Genomic DNA, 22846 nt, shown 5'->3' with positions numbered 1-22846 from the left:
AGTAAATTGAGAGCAATGTTTCACATAAATTAAATTTTCTAACATGTAATTGAGGATTTTCAGTGTGAAGTTCTCATTTTTCCCTGACAGCTTTCTATGAATTATCTTAAATGTTATCTTTGAAAAGGCAATTATTATGTGGAGCATTAAGCAGAGCACAAATATTGGTACACTGCAGAGATACCAGTTAATTTTCCTTTGACTACTGAACCATAAATAAAGGAAAACAGCATTGTTAAATGATTCTAAAGTTACATTGTGGCAAGCAGTGGTTGTGTTGTGGTGTGAAGGATACAGTTTTGGAACATGCCACAGAGGAAATTATTGCGAAGTTACATTATACAGAATGTTTCATTTTTTTCCATTTGCATTATAAAAGCCCTAATGATTTGGCTGTGTCCATGTCTTCCCCTGCTGTACGCTGCAGACCAAACAGTCTGACTGTCCGTGTTGGCTTGGCAGCAGAGTACGTTTCACATCATCAAGGGAGTGACCTACTTGGTCCATCAAGGGAAGGAGGGAAAACTCCAGAGGATTTGGTTTTCAGTGTCCCTGCGGGTGTGACTCATCAGGCAGCCGGGGCTACCCGGAGCAGCAGCAGCAATCGTATGAGGCAGCACGTCACAGCCAGCAGCATCCTCATCTCCTGCCACAGAGCAGAGAACTCTGTTATGAAGGTTTAGCACTGCAGCCCTGAAATAACCACCCCGATGTTTCTAAGAGAACTGCCCAAGTTAACCAGTGTGGCTAAAGCAGCTGATCTCCCCCAGTTTTCCAGCTTCTTCAAGCCAGGCCCTTGCTCTGACACTATTAGCTAGGTACAAACCCACCGCTGGCCATCAACTCACACCTGCTTCACAACCAGCTGCGTCAGTCTGGGATGCCAGAGCGGCAGCATGCCCTGCTGCCTCTGACTACATGTGTTGGTGCACTTGATCCCATTTTTTTCCTTAGAAGCAATTCTCTGCTAGGTGGTACAGAAAAACACAGTTCAGAGCTACCAGGTTTTCCAGGATGGCATTGTCTGGGGCAAGCAGGAGGGTATCCTTTTAGTTCTCCTTCCTCCTACCATGACCCAATTTAAACACATTCTCCCATCTGGCTTCGTTACCTCCCCATCCTTACCACAGGCCCAAGTGCGCTCCTAACTTAAAAACAGAGCTACAGAAGGATGAGAGCCTTGCAGCCACCTAAGGCAGGCTGAACCTGATTTTCTGCCTTCAATTCCTCTGCTAAGAGATAGCAACAAATAATGACAGATATCAGATAGGACTTTCTCAGTCTTTCTTCATGGAGAATCACAAATCAGAGGCAAACAAGTGAGGCAAGAGCATAAGGGCCTTGCCTTCTGTTCTGCAAGGGCTTGTAGGATAGCTGTTGTGCCCAGGAATGTAGATGTAGAGGTTGAATGTGTCTGGGGACACCAGCCCAAGACTCCCTCCCGAGGAAAGTCTTCAGACCAAAGAAATATTGACATAGTCTGCTTGGGCTTGATCCAACACATATTGAAACCAACTGAAAGACTCCCACTAACATCCGTGTGTGCTAGATTAGAGCTTAAATACAATAGACTATTTAATTTGCACTAAGGAGGAGGTTCAGCACAAACAGAAAGCAGTGTAGTTGGTTACGTGCTGGCACCACACACCAATTTTAAATGTCATAAGCTCCTTTCACAGCAGCGGTTGGTGCAAGTGGACAGGAAGCTACTGAGACAATGTTATGCATAGCTTCATCATAGTTAACTCTTTGATGAAAGACAGGCTGGATTTCTGGGCACCATTTCAGACACTGTTATACTGAATTAAACTTTAGAACTGTTTATCCATAAAATCCTGATAAATAAGTGTTAACCGCTCCAGGTCAGCTTTCAAAGAAGTTCTTAGTAAAAACAAATTTTTCATGCTCGCAGAAAGCTTATTAAATAATGCAACACCCTGAAAATTGTACTATGGGAAAACTTTCAAACAAGACATAGAAAGTAGCAAACTTCCCCACTTTGATGTTATCAAATTACTTCAAGAGGAAATGTCAACACGACATTTACACTTCTTTGGTGTAGTAAATACATGCCCACCAATTATCATTCAGAAATGGTGCCTTGGTCCATATACTTAGGGCCATGACATGTACTGTGCCTGGCTCTTCAGAAGTTAAGCAAAAGAAAAAATTGCCATCTTTTCTAGACTTTTCTGGATTGGCACTTGGCTAATTTCCTTTGCTCAGGCTGTATTCCAACAAGGATAAATATTGAGGTCAATGTATAAATATCTCTCTGGATAAATGCTCTGTATAACTACAGTACATCTACTCTCCATAAATCCAGTTAAGTAAGTCAGAATTGCACTGCAGATCAAATGTTATGTCCTATCAGAAAACTTTCCTCATAAGCAAAAATGAAATTGCACTTGTGCATATCTAAACTGGTGTAGATAGTGTGGTGAGCTCTAACATCAAGATCATCCTAGCACCAAATCAGTCACTTAGTCCATAAGATATTTTTAATTCATGCCTTCGTGCTCCCCCTCGTAACTTCTGAGTGCCTCTGCAGTGGCAGGGTGACTGGTATGACAGATCCAGTATATGACTTAATATTACGCAGTCCTGCTTAGTAAGAGATCACAACCCTATTTTTAGAAGAAAAAATAAAATCACAATTCAATGGCAAGCATAATGACAGGAAAAATTAAAAAAAGAACAGGAAATCTGTACTCAAAAGTCTGCTGCATTTAATTTGTCTTCAACTCAAATACGGTCCTCTTACTAGGTATATTTTTTCTAACACAACACTGAAAAGTTCTTCATGATCCTGGAAAGGAAGAAAATATGAAAAATCATTACAGGAAGAACTCAGTTGCCTGTGAGTTACAGTTGTAAAATTAATCCACTCAACTAATGATAGATCAGAAAACCCACAAGCTGTCAGGTTTTCAAATTATACCAAAATTTGTCAAGTATATCCTCATAATTACATGTAATAACTGTCACATAAAATTTCTCTTTATTCTTTTTGCCGTTCTTACCAACTAACCTGCAAACTGCTCCAAATGCAAGTCAAGACCTTCTGCTAACCTACCAAACTGCCTGAAACACAAACCACACACTTCTTTTGGGTAACATAATCCCCCCAAAAATAATAATAACCAAATGTAACTTACAGAGCTAAAATATATAGCAATATTGTTAATAAAGAATAACAGAAAGTTCCAGCACAAAAGTATGTGTGAAATTAAAACATATTTGTTACGAAAGAATGAGAACTAATAATAATGAGAACTCAGCTGATTTCTAGCCCTCACAACTAAAGCAGATTAAGAACGTTCCAAGCCTGACAAGCTTTGGGCTACGTTGTGTGGAGCTGGCTGTTCTTATAGCACTGAAAACAGATTTTTTTTTCCCTCTCCTGTCAACAGGTTTCTCTTGGACCAAGACAGAAGAGGTCATAAGCTTTTTATTATATTATTAATTAATTAATCCAGGTTAGATATTAAGAAAAATTTATAAGAGTGGTGACAGTAAAGCACTGGAATAAACTGTCTGGAGGAGAGGTGGTAGAGATTCCATCTTTGCTGGGTGTTAAAAATAGGTTAGCCAGTGCTGACGTTAGCCCACGTTGGGTGAGAGGCTGAATGAGGTGATCCCTGAGGTCCCTTCCAACCTTAACTGTTCTATGGCTTTAAATTGGTATTGAGAATGATACAGATAACACTGATCGTGCCTTGAGACAAGAACTTGGGGCTGGTCAACCTTCTGAAGTACCTTTCAGCCCAGTGATTTGATTAGGCAGTTTCTCCATGTTAACTGTGTCTGAACATCCACCCAGCTTCACGTGGGAGGGATTTTCCTTTACATTACACATGCTTCTGCTGCGAGTGAGCCAGCAGTGGGCTTAGACGACACCAGAGGAGAGCAAAGACCCCCATCAGCAGGATGAGAGTCTGAGGGGACAGGAAAGAAAATCTGGGCAGAAGCAGGATCCTGCCTTACAAAATTTACAGTGACCTTTAACAGTGAGCAATTCTGACATTGGAAAAAGGAATTTCTCAGGCAAAAAAAAAAGGTCTAAGTTGGAATGAAGATTGTATCTCTTATCTAATGAATGGGAAAGTAATTTACAATAATTTTGTCTTCTCTTCAAAAGACTTCATCTAATTATTTAAGACATCAGGACTTGGCTCTACTGATATAAAGGCAAGTGAAATTCAATCTAAATATTAGAAAAGCCCAAATTCCAACTGGTCTGTAAACAAGGCATACAGAGGTTCAGCTTTCACAATTCACAATAGCTTCACAATTTTCCAAGTCACTGAAGCAGTGAAGGTATCAGTTGTTTGAGGAGAGGACTAACTGGCTGCTGGCTTTATTTTCAGTCCTTTATTTTATTTTTTTTAGTTGTAAGGAGGCAGTGACAAAGTTACTTAGGTGATTTTAAATGTATATTTACATTTCTGGAAGCTTTATTAAGTGTAAAGAGACTTTTTAAGTGCATGTCTTCCTGAAAAAGATGAAAACATTTTATTTTGAGGAAAAAAATACTGTAAATGTTGGTTTTTCCATTTTAACTATAATGGTTCATGTTTACAGTACTCCAGCAGCTTCCAGGGTTCACTGAAGACAATGAATGACTGCTTATAATTAAGGATTTCACAGGATTTTTTTCTATGCACCATCCAGCTTTGAAAATTGCAGGTTTACTACTGCCCAGCTTTGCCGCTTTAGTGACAGATTGGAACACTATTACTTAACATCTCAAGGATGGTTAATCTTTTGGATTGCTCTTTGACAGAAAACACAAATGCTGATAGAAGAGAACATTAATTGAGTATCCTCTCTATATAAGTAGAAATAGTTGTAGTAGTGTTATTCTGCATAGAAGGTCCATAATGGAGCTGGAATGAATTTATTTACCTCTCCCAAAAACGATGAGTGCTGTCTGCATATGATGTCCTGAATAATCTGAGAAGGATGCATATATTTAAGTACGCTAAATACTTGCTTAGTAGAAAATGTGTGGCCATTATATTTTACTTACTGTTTGATTTTACTGTGATACTTAAAGCTCTTTTCCTTAATAAATTAAAACATTGGTGAGATTCAAGTGAAAGTGAGGGAGGAAAATTTTTTTTCTTTTCTTTTGTCTGCCTGGAAGAAGCATTAGCTTCATCAGGCAGTGCAGAGATCAGAGCAATTTATCTAATATGGAAATGCCTCTGTCTAAAATACAGTAAACACTACAGACCAGTGTAGGCAAATTATGGCAAAAAAAAAGCTGACCCTGTCTTTTTGTTGAACTAGGTTAGTTCTAAGAAAATAACAATACAAAATTTGGGAAAGGGCTTTTTCACAGAAAAAAAATAATAAGTATAGTGGGTGCAGAACCAACTTGTTATTCCAAGAATTTGAATTGATCAGCCTGTTATTTGCAATCTAGCATACACATTTCTCCAGGGTTGCAAAATTGCTGTGGCACATGCTCCAAACAGAATGCTGAATTGACTGCCCAAAGACAGACTCATAGTGTGATATATCGGTTTCCACTGCCATGGTCTCTCATACTTATTGGAAGTCTTTGAAAAAATAATGAGACTTAAATGGCTGCCTCATAGAAACTGTCTTTTAATAATTGTTAAAAATCATTATCTTCTGAATAAATCTATAAGAAAAATTATTATCCTTTTCTTAGTATTTTTTTGACACCAGGAAATCTGTCTATGTAAGCCTGCAAACTCTGACTGATTTTGTAAAAGCTCTGTATCACTGAATGTTTCCATGTAGACTGAATGAGCAATTTGCTAAGAGGAACTGTCACATGCAGCACAGAAGCTGTGTTGCAGAATTATTGAGTCTTATAACTGTGAATAGGACTATCATACAGTGAGTTGAAGTTGACTACAAGGGGTGGCTGAGCAACAAGAATCACATTTTTGAGTCTGCATGTCAAGTTGATGGTAAATGTGAAAAATTCATTAGATCTCAATAATCCTGAGGGGAAGCTTTAAGGATGATGGAAAAGGACTAGAAAGTTGTAACAGAAGAAGATCTCATCGGAGTAGCTCTGTCTCAGCAACCAGGACAGAAAAAGAATGGCCAAATAATGGAAAGGAAGATGAAATCAAGGGTCTTCATATGTTAAAAGGGCTGACAAAAACCTGGTGGGGCTTAGATGGCTGAAGACACTTGGATGTTATTTTCACGTGGATCTGCAAGTCTTCTGTATTTTTTCTGTAAGTGAAATTTAGGTTAGAGGGAAGACAGCACATGCTTACATAATAGCGCCTGTGCTGAATCTGCATGTTAATAACTGGTGCTATTGTACATTTTCTGAAGAGTGAAATATAAGCACAGATTTCCAGGGGGAGGCTGGGAAGACCTTAGCCCCTGGCTTTGGCTCTGTTTCACCTACCGCACTGCGACACTGGTGGTTCCCATAGTGCTAAACAGTGCTGCAGCTTCTCCCTGGCTCTTACATGGCCAAAGGGAAGCTACACCATTGCGTTGCAGCCAGGTGAACGTGTGTGTGTGTGTGTTTTCTTTCCCCTCCTGACTGTTAGCATCTCTTTCATGTGAGCCAGTACTGATGCAGTGGCTCAACGCAGGGGCTCAGATCACCCATTTCGATCTGTATTTGCCCCTGACAAAAGGGCACATCGTTTCACTGGGACTGTGGTGAGTGCTCAGCAAGGAGTGGGACTGAGAGGGTTAGTGCCAGTTTTGGAAGAATTGGACTGAAACTAATGCAAACACTTTGCTTTCGGTAGCAGCTGTCTGCTTTCAGAATGTCACTGCTAATGCTGGGAGAGCTCCTATGTCAGAGACTCCTCCAAAAGCCATGTAACTACAGACGCACAGCCAGTGATACAGCACCTAAATCCTGCCCAGTCCTAACAAATCTGGATTATGTGTACTGAAGGATTGGGTAAAGCGTTCTCAGTAACCAACATGCTGAGAGGCAGGGAGGTATTCGTCAAGGATTGCTGAGATATTGTGCTGGACATAAACACTGCCACAAGTTATAAAATGGCTTTTAAAGAACGCTTTGTTGAAAAAAGAATTTCTTATTCCTAGACTGAAAGCTAGAACTATACCTTACTCTGGTCTCAGAAATTGTGCAGAGCGATCATGAATATGAACAGCCCAAAAAAAGTCTGTTCTTGAGCTCAGTAGCCAGCAAGGATTGCCCATTGCTGATCGCAGACATTCACGGCTTGTGGCTGTACCCAGCTGCTTGGACAGTCTGGATCTGCCACTTTGAATGGAGACCTTGGAGAGGTCCCAGTTCCCCTACAGAGCAGGCAGGGGAGCAGGAGGGTGCTCTGCATGGGCCACTCAACTTGGATGAGGAATTTAAGAAGCCAGATAACTTGAAGACAAATATGAATACAAATATGAAAGTAATGAAAACACAGAAGCAGAGCCTCTGCAGGCACAGGTATTTGGTCTGGAAAGCTGTAGTTAGGGAACCTATCTCTTGGCAGGGGTAGCATATATTAAATCCAGAAGGATTGTGGGTGGTCATTAGTTCCCCATTTTAAAGAAGAATTGGGTCTAAACAGATTTCTCTGCCTTTGAGGAAAGATCTAAATGTCTGCTGCAGACAGCCTGCAAAATTTTTTAAGGGACAAAGAATCCTGAGAATGATGGTCAAAATAATGATTTAGGAAAGTTTGAATTAAAACAAGTCAACAAAACACTGTGGTTTAATTTTGAGCTGATCCTCAGACCTCCAAAGTTCATAAAATGCACAATCACAAAATGCTGTACATCACAAGGAGACTACCTCCCCAAATGCACACATTTGTTACCACAGTACGTACTTATGCTATTTACTGATCCAGATTCCATTTTATGAGTTCCCAGAATCAGAAGACATTCAATTTCATAGATATTGGCAGTCTAAGGCAAAGGACAAGAAGTAGGTAAAGACGTAAGAGAAATACAAAACCAGAATGAGATTATGTGAGTAACTGTGCTATAATTTACACACACACACACACACACACACACACAAACTTAAGTTCTTAGACGTTGCTGGAAAGGAAATTTTTGAAAAGAAAACTTGACCTTGTGAATATCTATGTGAGCTTCATTCCAGCAAGAAAGAAGGAACAAAGAAGCTTCAGGTGAACATTTAACAAGTGGCCCACAAAGGCAGTGGATTGATCAGAGGTGGATATGCAGTCTGTAAGAGATGCTATTGTAGGAGTAGACTACGAAGAACCTGGAGAGCAAAGACAAGTAACTCGTTATGTAGCTCACTAACCAGCTACAAGGATTGCCGTTGATGCCTCTTCTCAGATCTTTCAGGGTGGCAGAAGCACTACCCTGCACTCCGGCAGTGAAAAGCTGTCCCAGATCCTGCAAACTACATAACTTGAGCACATTCTTTAAAGCATGAGATTGTCCTTGTTGTAATGATTCACTGGCCCACATCTGAGAGACCTCCATCTAGAAGTTTTTAACAGAACCTGAAGAAAATGCTAATAAATTCATTAGAATTCCTTTAAAAGCATCTCTTGGTTGCCTCAGGTGGTATCTGCTGAAATACCAGTAACCCATTGATCCAGCAGAGCCCATTACCTAATTCTAACAGCTGGCTCCAAGTGAAACTAGTTTTTTGTGTGTGCATGTGTGTTGGAGTTCCCAACAGGAATCCAAGATTCCAATTTTTTGTTTTAAGGCAAAAGCAGAAGATTTTGTAAAGTTGTTTCACCTACCTTGTTAGGCTCAGATGGAATCTCCAGTCCTCTGAATCTTGGGGATCTGCAGGTCATCACCCAGCTGTGCAGGTCTCTTTCCCAGCAGCAGGCAGAGGGCATGGGAGGTTCAAGGTTGAGGAATTCTTACCAAGCCATGGAAACCCTCCAGAAGTGTGGTAGCCTTCAGAAATTTCTGCAATAGTCTCCCCACAGAGTTGCTTCACAGTTTTGTGGGGGGAGTTCCCTCTGCTCCCACAGCATCAGCCTCTTTCATCTGATGAGGTCAGTCACCATTTAGCATCCTAGTGAAATTTGTCTGTGGGCTTTAACATTTACAAATAAGCATACTTAAAAATCACGTTTGAACAAGCATGTGCATCTTTTTTTCTACATGCTGAGATACAGGATCCGTACTTCACTTGCAAATGTTGGTAACATTGCCATGACCAACAGAAGCAGCAGCTCATGATGATATAAAAGTCCAGAAAGGGAGAAGACGACATTTCTGTGAAACATCTTATAAAAGAAACCAGTTTTAAACCAAATCAATAGAAAATTAGATTAATAATTTTAAAGATTTATTCCAAAATTGAATAGTTTCTGCCATAATAAATAATGCATCTAGTGAGTAAAAAAAAAAGGTGTACCTTAGAGATTTCTTTTTTCGTCAATTGCTCTGACTGTGCAAAATACCTCTAAGTGGCCAAATCTCCCTGAAGCATGCAAATCACTGTGTGGTGCACTTTGAAAATGCTAAGGGCTATAGAATTTAGACTTTAGAATTTAAAACAGGTGTTTGTACTGAGAAGCACAATATAGCAGAAAGCGGTGATCCAATTCCAAATCAGCAGCCCTGCTTCCATATTCCTCCCACACGTCCTACCCAACACAGGGACATGTGGGAAAGCCAGCGTTGGCCACCACTGCAGTCAGGGGACTGTATTCTTCACAAGGCTCCTTAAACGCCTCCTGTTCCTGCCCTTATCTCAGTAAAGTCCCCTTCCCATCTCGTGCAGGGAGCCAACAGCAGGCCCTTGCAAAGGGACGGGGAATGCTGCCTATACCACTTCCTCTCACTAGGCATTTGATCGGGTCATGGCTGTTTGTTTTTCACTCACAGGATAATTGAGATCAAATTCATGAGAAAGGACAGCACTTCTGCCACACAAGACAATTGCTTATAGATAGTCCACAGCTGGGAAATACCTATAAAATAGCTGAAATTAAAGGTAATGCTTTTATTCTTAACAAGAAAATACTTTTTGAAGTAACATGCTAGTGTCTTCTTTATTAAAACTCCAGACACTGCAACACAGAGGTTGTAAGACTGCAATAATTTCAGTTTGATTTATTTTTAATTTTGTAATGAATTTCTAGTCCTCTAGGTTGAATATTTGTGTTTTACAGATATCAAAAATAGAAAGTAAAAATAAGCAATTTTTTATATTTATATTTATATTTTATGTTTCTGGTATTGTTTCAATACTCTTCTAAGACTCTGAGATTTATTTTGTAACTCTAGCTGGTTTATTACAGATTTTTTAATTGCTAGATAAGCCAAAAGTAGTTCAACAGCTATTTAGCCTTGAATAAAATGTTTGCACTATTTAAATGCCTGAGCAGAAAACTTAATCTAGATTTGAAGATTCTACAACTGAAAGTAAAATTTAAGTTTTTGAGGAGGAAAATAAATACTTTGAATGTTGATATTTCTTTTTCTTTGGAGGGTGGCAGCAGTCTGGAAAATTACTGTGAATCCTACGTGAAAGAAAATTATTAAACTAAGCTAACATTCTTAAATGTTACCCAGTGTTACACTGACATTTTAATGCATGCTAAACAAAAGGCCCAGCATTGTCAATCATGGCATGAGATCTAAAGATGCAGAAACACCAGAAACACAAAAACCATCATCGGAATAGGTGCTTGATTTTCAGATGGCTTGCAGAGAAGAAACTGCATAGGCTCTATACTGAGCAGGAGATGCAAGATGAACTAGGGTAGCGGAGAGGGATAAGTAACCTGTGTACTCATCACAACATAGAGCAATTTTACCTGGGTGAGCTCATTCAGACAGGAAAAGCAAAGCTACAAAGCACTCTGAGGGGGATGATTTAATATCGTTCGTTTTGCTACCCCAGCAGGTTTGGTTCAAAGGCAGCTCTTATATCTCTGCATGGTATTGGCATGTACACCGCACTTAAATCATTAGGCACTGCATCAGCTGATGAGTTGAGGCTTAGAAAAGAGGCAGTGTGGTCTGTTTTCTGCTCTAGAGGGTCATAAACCAGCTGGGGGTAACGAGGGAGGCAGGAGGCTTGGAGGTCCGAACCTATGGGATGAAAAAAAAAGGTCCCAAAAAGGGACCTATCTATTGTCTATAAAGCACCTTCAATATCTGTCCCTAGCAGCATGGATAAATGGCATGCTGCCAAACACTAAGTTTGGTTTTAATATGCTGTTCAGCTCACTCCTCTTTCAAAATGGCATTTTGAATGCCAAAATGCATTAGAATGGATTGTTTACCCAGGTCACAGTGATCAAGTAAATTCCTGTTTAATTATTAAGGAAGCAGATGAACTTCATTATCGGATATCATTGTATAAATGCTTGTAACACAAGGAGCAGGTAAAAAAGCAAAGAAGACTCACAAGAAATGAGTCAACTGGTGTTGGGTGGATGGGAAGAGGTGGGATATGACCACAAAGACAAAACCTTCTGTAACCTCCTTGATATTTCTGGACCTGTTACGACAGGTGCAGTTAAATTATGTGACAATCAACGCTGGTTTTTTGGATGCCAATTCATCTTGTGGTAAACAGCCTGCCCATTGCCTGAACATATGAAAGATAAGTAATTTTCCATTTCTGCAGTGGCTAATTGCTTTCAAGGGAAACAATGTGATAATGCAAACATAAATGTATTATCTGAACCAATTATGTTACAAAAAAAGTTAAGCCAGTACCTACCTTACAAATATGGAGTAGTTACAGACTGGCAAATAGACAGTGGTTGCTGAAATGGGCTTCTAAAATATTTCTTACAGAAGGTGACCTGTGAACATAAGAGTTTTGACTTGTTCCTAAGCGTCAGTACAGAACTCAATTTATATTTTTAAAAAAAATCAGGTAGTGGGCTGGTTTTAAAGGGGTGTTTGTGAGATCAGTGGCACACAATAAATGAATGCTATCAAAATTATTGTAGGAGTTTCTGTTTGTCCATTCACACTTTTCTTAAAAAAAAAAGAGGGGGGGAAAACCGCTTTTCTCACCAGTGGTCCTAACTAAGAGCGTTAGCTGTACAACCAGTAGCTGTGGCCTGTGTACCACTCCTGGAGATTTACTGCCGAGATTACTAAAGCTGTGATTTCCTCTGCAAACCATGGGAGTTCTACTCCAAGTTTGATTTTACAAATCTTTTTCAATTACTGTCAGATATTTTATTATATTTAGTGTATTTTACTCTAAAGCAACATAGATACCTGTCCCTGAAGTCAGTAAAAGCCTTTCCTTTGTCTTCAATCTGGATGAGATCGGACTCATAGAGGAATATTTTCACATATAGAATCATAGAATCATAGAATGCTTTGGGTTGGAAGGGACCTTGAGAGATCATCGAGCCCAACCCCCCTGCAGTAAGCAGGGATTGAACCTGTGAACTTGGCGTTATTAGATAGAATCAGATTTTCAAATTGTAAATGTTTTCATACAAAAACAAGTTTTTGTCCATGATAAACCTGAGCAGTTTGAATCATCTGTTGCCAAGGTGAGCAGCTCCAGGGCCAGCACAATCGGCAGCGGAGCACTCTAGTGTGGTGCACAGTGGGGTTCCCCAACAGGGGAGCCTCAGGAGGAGCCAAGAGAGCTGTCAGGATTCCGCAGCTCATGCGACAGCGGCTGATGGGACCTGGGCAGGGCCAGGAGCAGCGGTGGCCAAGCCCTTCCCATGTATAAAAGCAGCCCTTAGGGAGCGTTAGCAACCAGGAGTGCCACCAACAAGGCGGGCACACGGGGCATGGCGTGGCGGTTGGCGCCGAAGGCTGCGCAGGAAGGGCGCTGAAGCTCTGCCAGCTCAACCAGGGAGCAATGGTATCCACCCAGCAGAAAGTCACGGCCTCTCTAAGCTCTGTACCCACCATGACTGGCACAGCTTCCCAGACAGAGCTCCAGTGGGAGCACGCTGCCACCCAGGCGCCAGGCTGCGGGGCGTGCCCTGCTCTTACGCCAGTCCCATATGGCAGCAGTGAGCGCACCTGTTGGAGGTGTGCCCAGGGAGAGAAACTCCTGCTTAGTGACAGAGCTCCGGGAGGAGGTGAGTAGGTTGAGGAGTATTAGGGAGAGCAAGAGAGATATAGACTACTGGAATTGCACCCTACCTTCCCTGAGACAGACCCAACAGGCAGACAGGATGCCTGATACCGAGGATTCCCTATCGTCTCTCTGCCTGGCTGAACACAGTGACTTAATGGATGGGAGCAATGGTGACAAGTTCCGATGAAGTTGCAACAAGTAGTCCAAGGGCAATCAAGAGAGACTTCAGGGCCTTGGGATGACTGGTTAAGGGATCAGGAGCACAAGTAGTGTTGTTCTCTATCCTTCCACTTGCAGGAGATGATAAAGGAAGACACAGGAAGAGCCAGCAGATCAATACCTGGCTCCGAGCCTGGCGTCACCAGCAGAATTTTGGGGTTTTTGATCATGGGTTGGTTTACATGACACCAGGCCTACTGGTGACAGACGGGGTACACCTGTCTCAAAGTGGGAAAAGGATCTTTGCACAGGAGTTAGCAGGGCTCATTGAAAGAGCTTTAAACTAGATTTGAAGGGGGAAAGGGACAAAAACAGGCTTGCTAGAGATAAGCCTGGGGGTGACATGCCAATGTTTGAGGGATGGTGTGCTAGAGAGGTCCTTCAGTCTGCCATCTCAGTGGAGGTAGGGGATGGACATCCATGCAACAGCAAAGACGCAAAGGTTATGGATGTGTTAGAAACCATGGAAGCACCTGAGAATGGTCATATAGGAGTTAGGGCTCCTACCCCCAGAAAGGTGTCAGGATCAACAGTCCAACTGAAGTGCATCTACACCAATGCATGCAGCATAGGCAACAAACAGGAGAAGCTGGAAGCCATTGTGCAGCAGGAAAACTATGACATAGTTGTCATCACGGAAACATGGTGGGACAACTCGCACAACTGGAGTGCTGCAATGGATGACTATAAACTTTTCAGAAGGGATAGGCAAAGGAGAGGCAGTGAGGTAGCCCTGTATGTTAGGGACTGTTTTGATTGTCTGGAGCTTAACGATGGTGACAATAGAGTTGAGTGTTTATGGCTAAAAATCAGGGGGAAGGTCAACAAGGCAGATATCATGGTGGGAGTCTGTCACAGACCACCCAATCAGGATGAAGAGGCAGACAAAATATTCTATAAGGAGCTGGGAGAAGTCTCACAGTTGCCAGCCCTTGTTCTCATGGGGGACTTCCACTTACCAGATGTATGTTGGAAATACAATGCAGCGGAGAGGAAACAGCCTAGGAGGTTCCTGGAGTGTGTGGAAGATAACTTCCTGACACAGCTGGTGAGTGAGCCAACTAGGGAGGGCACTCCGCTGGACCTGTTGTATGTGAACAGAGGTCTTGTGGGTGATGTGACAGTTGGAGGCTGTCTTGGGCATAGCGATCATGAAATGATAGAGTTTTCAATTCTTGGAGAAGTAAGGAGGGGGATCAGCAGAACTGCTACCTTGGACTTCCGGACAGCAGACTTTGGCCTGTTTAGGAGCCTGGTTGACAGAGTCCCTTGGGAGGCAGTCCCAAAGGGCAAAGGAGTCCAGGAAGGCTGGACATTCTTCAAGAAGGAAATCTTAAACACACAGGAGCAGGCCATCCCCATGTGCTGAAAGACGAGCCGGCAGGGAAGAAGACCAGCCTGGCTGAACAGAGGGCTTTGGCTGGAACTCAGGAAAAAAAGGAGGGTCTATGACCTTTGGAAGAAGGGGCAGGCAACAGGAGGACTACAAGGATGTCATGAGGTTATGCAGGGAGAAAATTAGAAGGGCCAAAGCCCAACTAGAACGTAATCTGGCTACTGCTGTAAAAGACAATAAAAATGTTTCTATAAATACATTAGCAACAAAAGGAGGGCTAAGGAGAATCTCCATCCTTTATTGGGTGTGGGGGGAAACAGCAAAAAAGGATGAGGAAAAGGCTGAGGTACTTAATGCCTTCTTTGCCTCAGTCTTCAATAGTCAGATCAGTTCTTCTCAGGGTACCCAGTCCCCTGAGCTGGAAGACAGGGATGGGGAGCAGAATGAAGCCCCCATAATCCAAGGGGAAATGGTTAGCGACCTGCTACACCACTTAGACACATACAAGTCTATGGGGCTGGATGGGATCCAGCCAAGGGGACTGATGGGACTCTGAGCAACCTGATCAGAGCTGATCAAAGATGTCCCTCCTCACTGCAGGGGGGTTGGGCTAGATGATCTCTAAAGGTCCCTTCCAACACAAAGCATTCTATGATTCTATAAGTGATCATCCCCCTGTACTTGGCACTGATGAGGCCGCACCTTGAATACTGTTTTCAATTTTGGGCCCCCTACTACAAGAAAGACACTGAGGTGCTGGAGCGCATCCAGAGAAGGGCAATGAAGCTGGTGAAGGGTCTAGAGGACAAGTCCCATGAGGACTGAGGAAACTGGGAGTTTCAGGGAGTCTGAGGGAACTGGGGTGTTTAGCCTGGAGACAAGGAGGCTCGAGGGGGACCTTATTGCTCTCTAGGACTACCTGAAAGGAGGTTGTAGTGAGGTGGGTGCTGGTCTCTCCTCCCACGTAACAAGTGATACGAGGAGAGGAAATGGCCTCAAGTTTGTGCCAGGGGTGGTTTAGATGGGATATTAGGAAAAACTTCTTTACTGGAAGGGTTGTCAAGCATGGGAACAGGCTGCCCATGGAAGTGGTAGAGTCCCCATCCCTGGACGTATTTAAAAGACATGTAGACATGGTGCTTAGGGCCATGGTTTAGTGGCCATGGCAGTGCTAGCTAGGTTAATGGTTGGACTTGACGATCTTAAGGGTCTTTTCCAACCTAAACGATTCCATCATTCTGTGATCTCTCCACTGCAGTAGTGCAAATGCAGGCTTAGCCCATGGAATAAGTCAATAGGCACAAATGCCAAAATACTTTGAAAAAGAATAACATTGTCATTGCAGTTTTGAATGCTAATAAAATCTTTTCATAAATCTGTATTCTTTATATAGGTACCTCTTCTGACTGGAAATCAGTGAACAGTCCCAAATCTAGTGGTGTCTGGTCTCCCAGAGATTTGTGTCCTGCCTCAGTAGATCCCACTAAAATAACTGTGACCTCTCTGCAGTGCTTCCAGTTCTCCTTCAGACTCTGTAAAGCCCCAAGTACATTACTTGCATCTTTTTCTCATGTCTGTAAAATACCTGCTAGCCAAGAGGCAGCATGTGCGGTACCTGAGACACATCCGTGCTGACTGGCCAGCCAGTGCATGTGCTCATGGGCTAGATGGTAAACTACACTGAAAAAGTAGCTCTCGAGTTTCCACTGCAGTCCTCGCCAAAGCCAGGATAGTAATAAAAACTCTATTTTTTGCCCAGACACTGATTTTCGTAACTTTAACGCTTCTTGCTTTCCTGTCAGATTTGATTGAATTTAGCCAAGTTCAAAAGTTACTGGGGGGGAAACAATAGAAAGATTGATGGTTGGACAGACTGACAGTGCACTCACATATGTCTCGCTTCCTTGGGAAACCAAGGTAAACAGAGACAGATTCATAACCTATGGTTATAGGCACTGCCAGCCTACATATGTGTATCATTACTGTTCGCTGCCTCTGCTCATCTCTCTGACTGTTGCTCATATAATGAGGAAGACATTTGATATTTTTATCCTTTATCTTTTAATTAGTATAGCATATTTCTTTCCAGTGATCCACCCAATGCCATCAATTAATGCAGAGTTACTTGTTTCCTCAAGGCCTTTCTTACAGTACTCACATTTCTTTGTGCTTCACAAATGGATAATCTCCGTCCCAGGACAAGAACATTACTGTTTTGGTAGCACAAATGGGTAAAATGAGCTAAATGTCTGTAGATACAACCTGTTTTGGAGCTGGGGGTGGGACTTCAAGTGAGTACTTCCCGAATTGCAAACCAGTGTTTTGCTCTACAGCACATTGCCTGTCTGCCAAAGCTACCACACAGCGACTGCTGCCCCAGTACAGCCACTGCTGCTCACTCCTGACACAAGCCTGGACACACACCCCTTATCTGGAGGGTGGATGGGTCCAAGGAGCTTGGCCTCGCTCTCCCTCCCTGCTTCCGGAGAGGCCATCTGTTCTTCTCAGTGCCACTTTGCTTCGTGCTTGCACAGAATTGGTCTTAGATGAGATTTTTCATCTTTACCTGTTGTTTTTTGACATGGTGCCATTATTTTGTTGACTATGCAACTAAAAAATCATCATTTCCTTCCTGTCAGACTTAATCTCTCAATCAAACGTGAATGGAATTTCGTAGGGCAAAAACAATGTACTTCTCTAGTCACCGGACTTTCTCTCTCCAAAATTTCTAAGCACTTCCGCAAAACAAAACCATTATAATTTTTTTTTTTTAAATCAAGCAATTAGGTAACCTAAATAGAGAGAGCACTGTTCTTAGACCCATAATAATATTTATAGGAGATCGGCGGGCAGGGAACACAGATTTTAAAATTTTAGCTCTCATTCTACAATTATATTTTTTTCCTTAAAATGCTACTGAAGAAAACAGGGTTTGTCTCATATTTTCACTTTTCTTTAAATAATCAACAGGATTTAACAATGATTTTGTATTATTCTTTTATTGGGTTATCTTAATAAAATTAATAAGTCTTCTTTTATATTACTGAGAGTTAAAGGCTGCTGGGGAAGATAAGGAAGTTAGCACTTACCCTTGTGTAGGTCAGTCCTTCCACGACATGCCCGGTTTCCTCTGGCTGCACCTCAGCAGTACATTCAAGATTGCTTGTGAACTCGAGGGTCAGAGTCCAGCTGGACTCACATCACATTTACCCCAATTTAATTTCTGTGGCTTCAGAGAGTCTGTTCTTTATTTTCTGTACTATACAGGAGCAGAATCGTACTTCTCCTGGGAGTGCTGTTCTTTGTCTTTCCTCTGGCCAGATGCTATTAGGAACTCCTGCAACTGTTTGTTGCTTTATTTTTATGCATAAATGTCAGTGGCTCAAACAACCTTCCAGTGTCTTGCAGAAAGAAATGTGTCAAACTAACATGAGAGGCCTCCAAGTATCTGCAAGAAACCTAAGAGAACTGACACTCAGTGTGACAAAACCCTTGTCAAATCTAGTTTTCCCTCTACTTCTTATTATTCCCAAAAAGTGGCAAAAAATAAGTACAATGACCTCTTGTCTAAATTCCAGAAGCTGTCCTGTGAGAATGCCTATCTGGTGGGGATACCTGTCTGCGGGTCATACATAGTAACTCTTTTTTTTTTCCTAACTCTCTTCAGTCTGCTATGAATTTGTTGTGATTGCTACAAATAAGCAGCATTTTTTTAAATAACCAAGCCCCTGAAATTGCTCTTGTCAGTATGGAAATCTCCTTTTATTCACTTATTGCAGAAATTTGTTTATCCCTTCCATAGGCAAGCACACTGGTAAGATGTATGCACATACACGAATTTGTATCTGATTTTAGCATTCTCCTATTTTTAAAATAGTATCTTCCCTAGAAGAAAAGCAAATTCCTACTTCAACCTGGGATAAAAGGCAACCTACAAGGCACCACTCAAGTGAATTGCTTTTTCATGTAATTCTGCATTTTAAATAAAGCAGCAGTCTAAAGGCCTTGCTGTAATGGAAGGTTTCCCCGGCTTACATAATAGCTCACGCAGACAGACAGTTCTTCAGAGGCTGCCACTGCAATTCAGACAGAACTAGTCCAGTCAAAAATACCATCCAGAATAATAAGCTAACAGCCCCTGGATCTTGAATCCAAAGGAGCCCCACCCCCCCCTCTTTTTTTTTCCCAAGGATGCCTCCAACTGTAGAGCAAAATCAGCGCACCAAAGGGAAAGAAATAGGACTGACTTTGTCTTATTAACATGGCATGCATGCGTCTGGCATTTACAGAAACCTGCTATGAGCAGCTCTAAACTCTACAAATAAGTGTCACTATGGAAACTAATCAAATGAGCAGAAGTATGAGAGAGACCGCCTCAGGAAAATGTCTGTGAGGGATAAATATTACTATAAACAAATTCTTTAGCTTAAAGAGCCTCACTGAAAAGGTTGAAGAAGCTGGCCAGGTGTCTCAGGGCTCTGGAGCAAGTTCGTGACTTTTCCTCACTGGGTCAGCGGCATCCGGGAGCATTGTGCGTCTGCGAAGGGAGAACAGAGCCTGCTTCATTCCTATGCGCCCTGGAGCTCTTGGCTCAGAGGAAAACCTTGCTTACATCCTCCAGGAGGATGGCTTCTTGGCAGAGCGGTTCGTCCCTGACAGCTCATGAGGATCAGGATAAATAGCTGGGAAAAGTGGCAACTCAAATACAAATCAGAATTAAATGTTTTGAACACGCTAAGCTTGTTAGACTGGAAGCCAAAAATATGCTTTATTTCAAATAAGTACAAAAGTTACAATACTTTTCTTCTGCAGAATATCTCAGCCACTTCTCTAAAGCAAATACAACCTTCATTACGTCTTTTCTGCGGTTAGCTTAAGGAACTGTGTGTGCACACCTCACATTTAGTGATTGTAAAGTCATGTAAGAAAGAAATTGTAGCTATTCAAAAGCAAAAATTCATAGCTTCTATTGACCCAGGGCATATATCTTTATATCCAAATATATCCCATGCCATATCATACTTTGTTACAATATTGTGTTGCATTATAAATAGTAAGCCTTTTGAAGAAAAGAAACCAAACCTGGAATTTGTGTGGAAGGCAGTAAATGCTCCTATCCAGACTCACGGGTAAAACAGAAAGGTAAACATGTAGTCTCCTGACTTTGATCAAGCAGCACCTTCAGGCAGCTATGATCTAGTACTCCTCAGATCACAGCAGTGGTCTTTAAAGCGGAACATCCAGCAAATTTTGGAAGCGAACAGAAGGATAGTCAGCAGCTGAGTCTGATCAAAGGCAACATTAGTTGAATAAGACTAAAAAATGAGATAAAATATAATTCTGTTGAACACATCCAATAGCTACCTCTCAATTTTGCCCTATCGATAATAATTGGCAATACAAATGTGCTCCAAAGTCATCCACATTGACTACTTATTTAAGATGGGTTTAGCTGAAAGTCACCCCCAGGAGACCTGTAACTGGTTCTGAGTATTTGGCTCTTGGAATCACCGTGACAGATCGCAACATGCCGAAATAATCACTGGTGGCATTTTCTTGTCAATGATGGGCCAACTCAGGGAAATTCACGGACTGCAGCTTTGAAAGGTTTATAAATTCTTTGGTCTCCAGTAAAATGATGTGGAGGGAATTATATGTGAATTTTTAAAAAGAGATTTAATCAGAGAGGTGATTAAGATGATAGACAGACTAATTGACAGACATTTTTTGTGAATAAAAAAAGGTTAGCTCAGTGGGCATTGGTGGGTGGTAACTACTGACCATTCTTTATAGCTGTGGCTCTCCCAGTCTTTTGGTAAATAGGGCGCATGGCATAGAGAGCCTGTGCAAGCATTTTTATGCCACTTTACTGTCAAAAGCAAATCTTCTCTTACTGACTTCTTGTAGGAAGTATGAGTAATACAGGCCTCCAGCTATTGGGGGAGAGAAACTGCAACAGCAGTAAAGGTAAAAGATCTGGTGCTTGTTCACACATATATTTAACTATGGTATTTATTCTCTTTTAAGTTAAACAATTAGTTCTGTTTCGCTTTGTTCCACCCAACGTTTTGTGGATCTAGTTCCACAAAATGTGGAAGTAGAGGTCTGGCAGAAAACTTCCTTTAAAATGCTCTAATCCTGCCACTAATCGATGTAAGCTACAAGAATTTGCGCTGAAGCTATTGCAGAGAGCTGGGGCTCGCTGCAGGTTGAAGAGTGGTGGGTGGGTGTGCAAGTCCAGTGCTGAAGGATGGCGAGTGATGGGGCTGCTCCAGCCATAGAATAGAATCATAGAATCATAGAATCATAGAATCGTCTAGGTTGGAAAAGACCTTTAAGATCATCCAGTCCAACCATTAACCTACACTACCAAGCCCACCTAAACCAATGAAGGGTAGACTAGACTAAACCATATCCCGAAGTGCCACGTCTACCCGTTTTTTGAACACTTCCAGGGATGGGGACTCCACCACCTCTCTGGGCAGCCTGTTCCAATGCTTGACCACCCTTTCCGTGAAGAAATTTTTCCTAATTTCCAATCTAAACCTCCCCTGGCGCAGCTTGAGCCCATTTCCTCTCGTCCTATCGCTAGCTACTTGGGAGAAGAGACCTGTAACCCAGTCTCTTCTCCCCTGCCTTGGATGAACGTTAGGGGAAGGCAGTAGGCATAAGCTGGCTCACAGGGAGCGTGAGGGACACAGGGCCTCTCTACGAGATCATCCTTGCAATAAAACATCTTCCTTTAACTCACAGCAGCGAGTTGTGCTGTCAGTGCCATACCAAGCAGCCACATTGCACAGAAGAATTCAACAAATTTGTAGTGCCGAGGCACATAATCAAAAAATAGAGTTTTAATAACTAAAAAAATTGACCATGTTCTGTTCTTTGGGGTTTTAGCAGTTTCTTTCTCTTTTTTGTTAACACAGATAATGGAAGTATCAGTTCATTACAACAGCTTGCCCTCCCTCCAGCCCTGACTTCTTGGTGTTGAATATAACTGAAGAGAAGAGTTTGCTGCACTTTATAAAAGCACTGAATGCATTTGCATATCCAGTAGTGTGCATATTATTTTTAAAGTGAAAAATTATACCGATGGTAAATGTAGGTGGAAAGTAGAATAAAGTATCAGCTGCTTGATGGAGACAATACTTAAGAAGCCAGCTTGTTAAACAGAGCTTCTTTGTGACTTTTTTAAGGCCCTTGGTCCCTTCGGTTTCCATACAGCAGCAGAACAATTAGTTTAGGTAATTCAGGCAAAAGAAAAAAAAGGTGTAAAACGAAAAAAGCTTTTGTAGATTGTCACACAAATAAGGCATGTCACAGACTAAAAAGTGCATCTGCGAACCTGAACTTTCTTGTAGGAAAAGAGGGAAAGCTTTCCTTCTTCGCTGAGCTGGAGGCGTGCGGGCTCCCTCCAAAAAGCGAAGCCGGCTTCTGCTGAAGAGTGGCACCATCTGGTGGAGGCAGCAAGTAGGACCTGCCCGTGGGGAGCCACCTCTGCTCCCCCACTTGGCAGCTGCTCCTCCTTCAGCGCATTGCCTTTATACAGCAGCCTCCCGGAATCACCGTAAGCAGGACCTTCGGCTGCTGAACTTCTTCCTATATTGTTACAGGAACAAGGTAAAATCATGTTAAGGCATTCCTCCGGCACCTTTGTGCATCATTCCTAAGTTCATACGGATGCTACGGCGTATGTTTTACATTAGTTTGCAAGACTGAGAGTTAAATAGTTTAAAGTTTGTTAAAAACGCAGGTTTATGTCGTTAACCTATTTAATTAGAGGGTGGTGTTTCTATAGGTGTCTCTCACTGGCATCTCTGTAGAGCTGCAGAATTACAGGATACTAAATTGCAGGTAGATTATCATGAGATATATTATAGTACATCTAACCAAAACAGGCTAACAAAGAGAGGGGGGGAAAGTCTAAAGTAGAATAATTCTACTATTTGAAACTCTTTTTTGTTAATGTTCAGGTTTTATGCCTCTTTTTTTTTTTCTTTCTCCTCAATCATTATCTCAGAAAACTTCAGACATAAAAAGCTAAGATTCTCACAAGTCATTGGATTCCAGGAATTTTGCATTTCTGAAAAATACCATCTATCCTTACACTTCCTAATAATGCTTCTAATCACATTAAAGTCAAGACAAAAAGCCTGGAGAGTTGTGGAGAATATCTGGCTATATGCATTCAATCCAAAGGAGGGAAATACAAATTCTCACTGTTTGAAAGAGCAATATTACTGGACCCTTTTTTTTTTTTCTCTTCTTCTATCTACACAATCTGT

This window comes from Pelecanus crispus, chromosome 2, assembly GCF_030463565.1.
Source record: "Pelecanus crispus isolate bPelCri1 chromosome 2, bPelCri1.pri, whole genome shotgun sequence".
Classification (NCBI taxonomy): Eukaryota; Metazoa; Chordata; class Aves; order Pelecaniformes; family Pelecanidae; genus Pelecanus; species Pelecanus crispus.
Note: the sequence above shows the minus strand (reverse complement) of the source record.